An 8,511-nucleotide genomic window follows, 5' to 3' on the forward strand; every position below is an offset into this window, starting at 1 on the left:
CTCGGTTCCCCGATAAATATCCAAAATGTCCCGAAACCATTTCGGTATCCGAATACCTTCATCCAATATATCAATCTTTACCTCTCGACCATTTCGAGACTCCTCGTCATGTCCGCGATCTCATCCAGGACTCCGAACAAACTTTGGTCATCCAAAACACATAACTCATAATACAAATTGTCATCGAACGTTAAGCATGCGGACCCTACGGGTTCGAGAACTATGTAGACATGACCGAGACACATCTCCGGTCAATAACCAATAGCGAAACCTGGATGCTCATATATGCTCCTACATATTCTACGAAGGTCTTTATCAGTCAAAGCGCACAAGAACATATGTTGTTCCCTTTATCATCGGTATGTTACTTGCCCGAGATTCGATCGTCGATATCATCATACCTATTTCAATCTCGTTACCGGCAAGTCTCTTTACTCATTCCGTAATGCTTCATCCCATAACTAACTCATTAGTCACATTTCTTGCAAGGCTTATAGTGATGAGCATTACCGAGAGGGCCCAGAGATACCTCTCCGATACACGGAGTGACAAATCCTAATCTCGATCTATGCCAACCCAACAAACACCTTCAGAGACACCTGTAGAGCATCTTTATAATCACCCAGTTATGTAGTGACATTTGATAGCACACAAGGTGTTCCTACGGTATTCAGGAGTTGCATAATCTCATAGTCAGAGGAACATGTATAAGTCATGAAGAAAGCAATAGCAATAAAACTTAACAATCATAATGCTAAGCTAACGGTTGGGTCTTGTCCATCACATCATTCTCTAATGATGTGATCCCATTCAAATGACAACACATGTCTATGGTCAGGAAACATAACCATCTTTGATTAACGAGCTAGTCAAGTAGAGGCATACTAGGGACACTTTGTTTTGTCTATGTATTCACACATGTACTAAGTTTCCGGTTAATACAATTCTAGCATGAATAATAAACATTTATCATGATATAAGGAAATATGAATAACAACTTTATTATTGCCTCTAGGCCATATTTCCTTCAGTGCTCAATATCTTCATTTGATGTCAGACCGTCGCCGGCGGTGAACAGGAAGAAGGGGGACGCTTGAGCCGCCGAGGCCAAGCGTGCCATTACGGTTGCCGCGGCTCCGGCTCAGAGGGACGTAGCAGCTCCTGACGCTCCTGCAGTGACGCTGCCCTCCCGAAGCTTCGGAACCCAGCCTTAGGAGGAGATGACTCCCACGGTCGAGCTGACCCTGGAGGCGCTTGTCCCTGACTCACTTGCCAGGGGACCAAAATCTCCGGAGCCCCCGGTCCTATCTATTGTTGCTGCTCCACTAGTCTTGGTGCCGACAACGCCTCCTCTTCCATCCACCACGCCGTCAGGCCGTGGTGCTTCTGCCGCGTCTAGAGCTCTGGAGGAGGCCCGCTCCACGCTGGACCAGCTCTGGGATGGTCTTCAGGGTCCAGACCGGCGCCGGGCGTTAGGGCTGCTAGAGCTGGTCTCGGGGTGCTCCAAGCCGATGCGTTTGTCAGGACGGCCTGGGGCCAAGACGTGGCATCCGCGGAGGAGGTCTAGAGGGTGGATGGCTTAGCCGCAGCCGCCGGTGACGTGGCACTGAAGGAAGCCAAGGACGCGCAGGAGTGCTACCGCGTGGTGGAGGCCGAACTGAAGACCCTTCAAGATTAGTAGGACACCCAGACCCATCAGCTCAAAGTGCAGGAGGAGGAGCTAAAGGCCCAGGAGGCTGCAGTTGCCGATCGCGATGCCGAGCTGGCGCAGGCAGCCCAGGAACAAGCCACAGAGCGCGGCCGCCTGGACAAGTTGAAGGCGGAGGTGGAGGCGGCCCAGGCGGCCCACACCAAGCTTGTTTCTGACGAGAAGTCTCGGCTGGACGCCAGGGAGAAGCTCCTCGCAAAGACCGAGGAGGCAGGCACCATGGAGCGTGACGCTTTCATCGCTCTTGAGGCGAGGTCCCGCAAGGTGCTGCAGGATCTCTTCGGGGGCGAGCGCCAGGAGCCAGCGGTGACTCCGGAGCAGGGCCCCGACGTACTGCTCCCCGAGCTTATCGCTGCGCTCGAGAGCATCGTCGTCGGGTTCGGCCCCATGGTGGAAGTGGAGGCCTGCACGCTTTCTTCCTCGGCCATGATGCGCGTCTTCAGCCATCTCTATCTTTGGGACACCAACTTCGACTTCGGCGCCTTGCTCGAGCCCATGGACTCTGAGTCCTGCGTCGCCGCTGCTGAAGTCGTGAAGGGTCGGGTGGAGGCCGTGCTAAAGAAGTTCCTCATTGTCGGCCCCGTGGCTGGGGCTGAAAGCAAGGATGACGGCAACATCATTAATGACGGGGCTCCCAAGGCGGGCGACGGCGACGTCCAAGGCCGAATAAGAGGCTTGATGGCAGCACTTCTCCCTGTTTCTGTACCGCAACATGTATCATGCCTTGCGGAGGTGTAAGAACTTATGCTTGGTACTTTTTAAGAGACAATGTGTTTTTGTAATGATTTGCTAAGGTTTCGCGATCCCTTTTCCATTCGCTTTAGCATCTGCATCAGCAGGGCCCGACCCCGCGCATACCTCAGTCGCCATTGGGTCGTCCGGATTGCCAGGGCGAGGCCAAGGGGTGAGGGGCTACGTGGTTAGTTAGGCTCCTGAGACGCGATGCTCAGGAGTCCCCCTTTACGTATGAACAGCTTTTGGAGAGGAGATGCGAGAGTAGGTCTTAGCGTTCTGCGTCGGCAGGGCCCGATCCCGCGCATACCTCAGCCGCCGTTGAGTTGTCCGGAGCACCAAGACGAGGACAAGGGGTGAGGGGCTACGTGGCCAGTTAGGCTCCTGAGACGCGATGCTCAGGAGGCCCCCTTGACGTACGAACCGACCATCGTACCTTTCCTTGTCGGGCTCTAGCTCGGGAGGGGTGTGCGAAGACCAGGTCTGTGGGACCTAGCAGGGTGGCGTACACCAGGCGTGACATGAGCATAGCCCCCATGCCCAACCCCCTCGCACTACTCTCCCGAGCGAAAGCAGCGCGGTGAGGCTAGGCATTGAGCACGGAGGCTCCCTGAGGTTGCTGCAGGGCGGTGAGGCCGCCCTTAGTTGTTTATCACACTGGTGCTTCCGCTCTTGCACGAGCATAGCCGCTCCTCGGCAGTGTCGACTGCCAGCGTGGAGCATGGTGCTTCCACTGGTATGTGGGGGGGGCTCCCTCTAAGGGGAGCCCCCAGGGCGTGTGCAGCCCCGCCCTGACACGTGGCTTGCATAGTAGGGCTGGAGGAGGTGTGTCTGGGCACTCGTGAGCCAGAGCGGGACTCATGAGGCCCTACCTCAAGGTGGGTTGCGCCTGAACTTGATTGGGAACACTGGTGATAGTCCTGCAAGATGGTCAGGCAACCTGCACCGAGTGAATCTCCTGAGGTTATCGCATGAGAAGGCCAGACACCAATGACCCCAGGAGGTGACGTGAACAGGACCGGCCTGCCAGATAGAGCTCAACCGTTGGGTTTATCGATGCTGCAGGGACGGACCCGAGCACAGACGCCGTGCCCAGTCTTCTCATGCGACGGTCCTGAAGAAAGACAGTCAGTGTGCGGCTCCCATGGTGATGAGGCACCGGGTCGCGCGCCCTCACTTGTTCGTCTGCAATTAGATCATGCAAGAATAAGGCACCAAGGGCCACGGGAGGGGACGTGCACGGGAGCTACCCCGCGAGCCAGAGCTCACCCTCTTGGGTTTAGCGACGCTGCCGGGACGAACCCGAGCATAGACGTCGTGCCAGTCCTTAATCATGAGGCGGTCGCGGGTGGGCTTGCAAGGGCGCGGGACATTCATGGTGACGAAGCGCCGGTCAGGCAATGATAACCATAAGGCAACTCGTGGAAGACGGTTAGCCAGCTCTGATAAATGCAAGAAGGATACATGCCACAGAGACGGACCCGCATGGCTTGGGGATATTGTAGCCCGAGGGGCGCCCCAAACTGAATGAACTAAAAGATGTCACCTGGCACCGTTGCTGAAGAGGTGTCGGAGTAGCAGAAGGTGTGCACTGCAGAAGTCGCTCCTCATGAGTCGCCCTAGCCCTAAACCTCGGGAGGCTTGGGAGGCCCGGGGGGCTCATGAGGATCCGTTGCCATCTCCGCATGGATCGCCTGACGCTTGGCCTCTTGATTCGCCAGGACACCCTGCATGTGGCGCTGGCATGCAGCAGCTGTGTTCAGCAAACCGAAGGGCATGCAGATGTAGCTATGAGGGGGCCTCGCATTGGCCAACACGGGACAGCCAGAAGAGCTCCTGAGACGCGGCCCTGTTGAGCCCTAGGATGTCAACGCAGACGCACAACTTCTCGTCCTCGCCTAGGCGAGAAGCCGCGCCTGGCGGTGGGCGGCGATCGCCCCTCATGACCCTTGCCTCCTGAATCTCTTTGGCTGCCTTGTCGAAGAACTCCTGAGCGCCAGGCGCCTTGCGCCCATCGCTCTCTCCACGAAAGCGTGCACTGAAGCATGCCTCCACATGGTGCCCGAGTGCCTCCCTCATGACGTTAGCCAGGTCAGAGGCCCTCCAGAGGAGAGGCCCCGAGCCCAGCCTGAGAGGGGCACCGGGCGCACCTTCCTATGCGAGAGGGGAAGGCACCCCGTCCACAAACGCCAGGCTGGAGGCTACCCCGCCGGATGCCCCATCCTCCTGAGGTCCCTGGCGGAGCAGCTGCTTCTTCTTCTTGGGAACGACCTCAGGAGGGAGGACGGCACCCTCGTCGTCAGGGTTCTCGACCGCTGCAGCCTGGTAGGCGCGCTCGAGGGAGCACACTGCGTCCTTTTCTTCGCAAGCGACTGTGGTGATGCTGCAGTTCCCTGGCATCTTGAGGATATTGTAGTCGTTGTGCGTTGCCACCATGAACTTAGCAAGAGCTGGGTACCCGACGATGGCATTGTATGGTAGGCGAATGTAGGCGATGTCGAAGTCGATGAGCTCGGTGCGGTAATTGTCGCGCTTGCCAAAGGTGATGGGGAGGCGGACCTGCCCGATCGGATGCATGGAGCCGTCGGTCACTCCTGATAAGGGCTTGGGAGGCTGAAGCTGGTGATACGGCACTTGAAGCCTATTGAACGTTTGGACAGAGAGAACATTGAGCCCTGCACCGCCATCAGTGAGCGTCTTGGTGACGAGCACATTGTTGATGATGGGCAAGTAGAGCATTGGGAGCGCGCCAGCTGTGGCCGCGCACTTGAGTTTGAGGAGTCGAAGGTGATGACGTACTTGGAGCACCTGAGCGGGCGCGTCTCGAGCTTTGGAAGGGCTGCATTCACCTCACGCGCGAACTGCTTGAAGATGCGATGAGAGGCTGGGGCCTGGGAGCCGCCCAGGATGCAGGCGATGGCACGAGGCTCTTGGAAGCCCCCAACCCCCTCGTCCTGATGGTGGTCTTCGTTCCTTCTTGGCGGCGGCGGCGGCAGCGGAGGAAGACCAACGTTGCCCTAAGGCGGATCCTCACGAAGCTGATCCCTCCATGCACCCTCGCGAGGCTGGCTCTACCGGCGGTCCTCCCGAGGCTGGTCGCGCCACTCCTGACGATGGTCACGATCGTCCCAGCGTCCTCCACCTCGGCCTCCTCCACGACCGTAGCCTCGATCGTTGCGCTTGGGGCAACGACCGAGGCGCCCGTCGGGGATTGCCCTGAGCTCCTGGCAGTCGTTGGTGTTGTGGCTGTGCACGTTGTGGAAGACGCAGAATGGGCAGCTGCCCTTGGATAACTCTGGGTGATCACAGATGCGTTGTAACGCCCCGGATACAACTTTCCATATTCGTAACTCCAACTCTTGCCTTTTCCGGAGATGCGATATGTTATTTCCTTCGTGGTTGGGGTTTTGTCTTTTGTTTTGCATTGTGTTCATGTCATGCATGTCATCTCATCGCATCATTCGCATTGCATTCGCATGTTTTCATTAAACTTGCATCCATTTCTAGTTCCGGCTTCTCCTCGATGCCTTTGTTGTTGCCTCTTTCGAGACCAACTGTTCTTTTGTTGTCCGACCGTTTGAGCCTCTCTGCACAGCCACCAACCACCTCCGCAACCTAGTCTGAAAACTTCTCCCGGACCCGACCCGGGTTGTCATGACCAATGGGTCCGGATCATCTCCTAACATCTATAAAACATCTCCGTTTTTTTAATTGGACTTCCTACACATATTTTTTCTCAACCGTCCGATTACGATCGTAGGGATGCTCTAACCTAAATTCATCTGATATAAATATCGGGGCAACCCTAGATCTAGCCGTCCCATCCACCCAATCTCATCCGCGCTGCCACCGCTCTCTTTCTTCCCCTCGGGATCCATCCCCACCAACCGCAGCCTCCGACCAGATCCCTGGTTTTCCGCGCAGCCGCCCGAGCACATCTCGATGGATCGAGCGCTTCGCCTCGAAGCACAACATCCCCTGCTCATGCCCCGAGCCTCTCGTTGTCCAGGAGCACGAGCTCCATCGCAGCGCTGCCGCCAGCCGGAGCAGCCGGTCATCCCCGTCGTTGCTGAACCTCGCCGCTCCTCCCCTTTTCTTTGACTTCCTTCCTCTGGTTTTTCTCTGCTCTCAACACCTCGTCTCTCTCTTTCTCTGATCACAGGAACAAACCGGCCCTGTAGCCGCTGACCTCGTCGGCAACAGCCGACGTCATGGACGCCAACCGCAAAGCCGTCGCCCTCTTCGTCAGCCTAGAGCCCCGCTCGTCATCGCCTGCTCGCGCATGAACCAAGGACCCCACCGCCCTCCAGCTTCCCCGTAGCCCCGCAGACGCCTCCTGCCCGAGTCGTCCCGTCCTCCACCACCACCCACGCGCTGCCGTCCAGGACCCCGGCAGGTTGCACCTCGCGCCGGTTGGAGCTCCGCGGGTCGGTGCCCCTTCCAATCGGACCTCCTCCTCCGTTCCCTCCCTTTCCCTCCGGTCTCTAACCTCTCATTCCCTCTCTCTGTTCTCCTTGTAGCGTTGTCGCCTCCTTCATGTGCGTCATGCGCGAAAACCGACAAGGCTCCAGCGCCATGGCCTTCCCCACTTCTGCCCGAGCGCCTCCAGGACCTCGTCTGCCCCGCTGCGTCGCCGAATCCGGCCACCAGGACCCTCCAGCGCCGCCACTTCTTTCCTCCTGCTGTCGCGCCCCTTCTTCCTCTGCTTCGAGGACGAGCCAGGTGACCGCGTTGACTTCTCGTCGCCAGCCAGATCCACCAAGCCCAGCCGGCCTCTTCTGCTTCCAGCCGGGCCTCGGCCCATGGTGAGCCTCCAGCCTATCCCTCGCCCCAACGCACATGTTAGCTTGCGCCCACCAGATTTGGCCCAACATGTTTTTTTTTCAGATCCGTGAATTTAGACATTGTCCAGAGAACGCTGTTTTACAGAAAAACCCCCGTTCTTCATGCATTTAATAACCCACAAACCGTGCATCGGATTAAAATGTTTTAAACATGTAAAATGCTTAGAATTTTGTGTAGATTAATAATTTGCAACTTTCATCCATGTTTAAAATGTTTAAAATGATGTTTGCATTTAATTTGCTAATTGCCATGTTAAAATGATTTAATTCATAACTAAATAACCGTAGCTCGGTTTTAAATGTTCTTTATATGTAAATGGGGTGGAAAATGCCTAGATTAACATGGTGCACTTTGTTTTATTGTTTAACAACTTTAAAATATGTTTTAGGGCAGAACAGTAGCTAATTCAAAATATGCATATGGGGATTTTCCGGAATTGTTGTTTGTTGTTCCGGCCTCATTTAAACTTGACTAAATAGTTAGTTTACTTTTGATTCACCCCTTGCCATGTTTAACAACATTTAATATTGATGAGTAGCATAACCGAGAGAGAACTAAATAATTGATGTGGAGTTTTGTCAATATGCAACTCATTGCATATTAAGCTCCACTTAATTTGTAGTATTGTTTGTTGCACTTTGCCATGCCATGCCTCATTAAATTGTACATGCATCATACTTGATTGTGCATCATGTCATGTTTATGTGATGGTTGTTTACTATGTTGCTTGCTTCTTTCCGGTGTTGCTTTTTAGTTTCGGTAACGTTGCGTTCGTGAGGATTCGTTCGACTACGTTGGTTCGTCTACTTCATGGACTCGTTCTTCTTCCTAGCGGGATTTCAGGCAAGATGACCGCTACCCTGGATCTCACTACTATCATTGCTATGCTAGTTGCTTCGTTCTATCGCTTTGCTGCGCTACCTATCAATTGCTCTTCAAGCCTCCCAAATTGCCATGTCAGCCTCTAACCTTTGACACCCTTCCTAGCAAACTGTTGTTTGGCTATGTTACCGCTTTGCTCAGCCCCTCTTATAGCGTTGCTAGTTGCAGGTGAAGTTGAAGATTGCTCCATTATGGACAGGATTATGTTGGGATATCACAATATCTCTTATTTTATTAATGCATCTATATACTTGGTAAAGGGTGGAAGGCTCGGCCTTATGCCTGGTGTTTTGTTCCACTCTTGCCGCCCTAGTTTCCGTCATACCGGTGTTATGTTCCCGGAT

The sequence above is a fragment of the Triticum dicoccoides genome, chromosome 7B, assembly GCF_002162155.2.
Source record: "Triticum dicoccoides isolate Atlit2015 ecotype Zavitan chromosome 7B, WEW_v2.0, whole genome shotgun sequence".
Lineage (NCBI taxonomy): Eukaryota > Viridiplantae > Streptophyta > Magnoliopsida > Poales > Poaceae > Triticum > Triticum dicoccoides.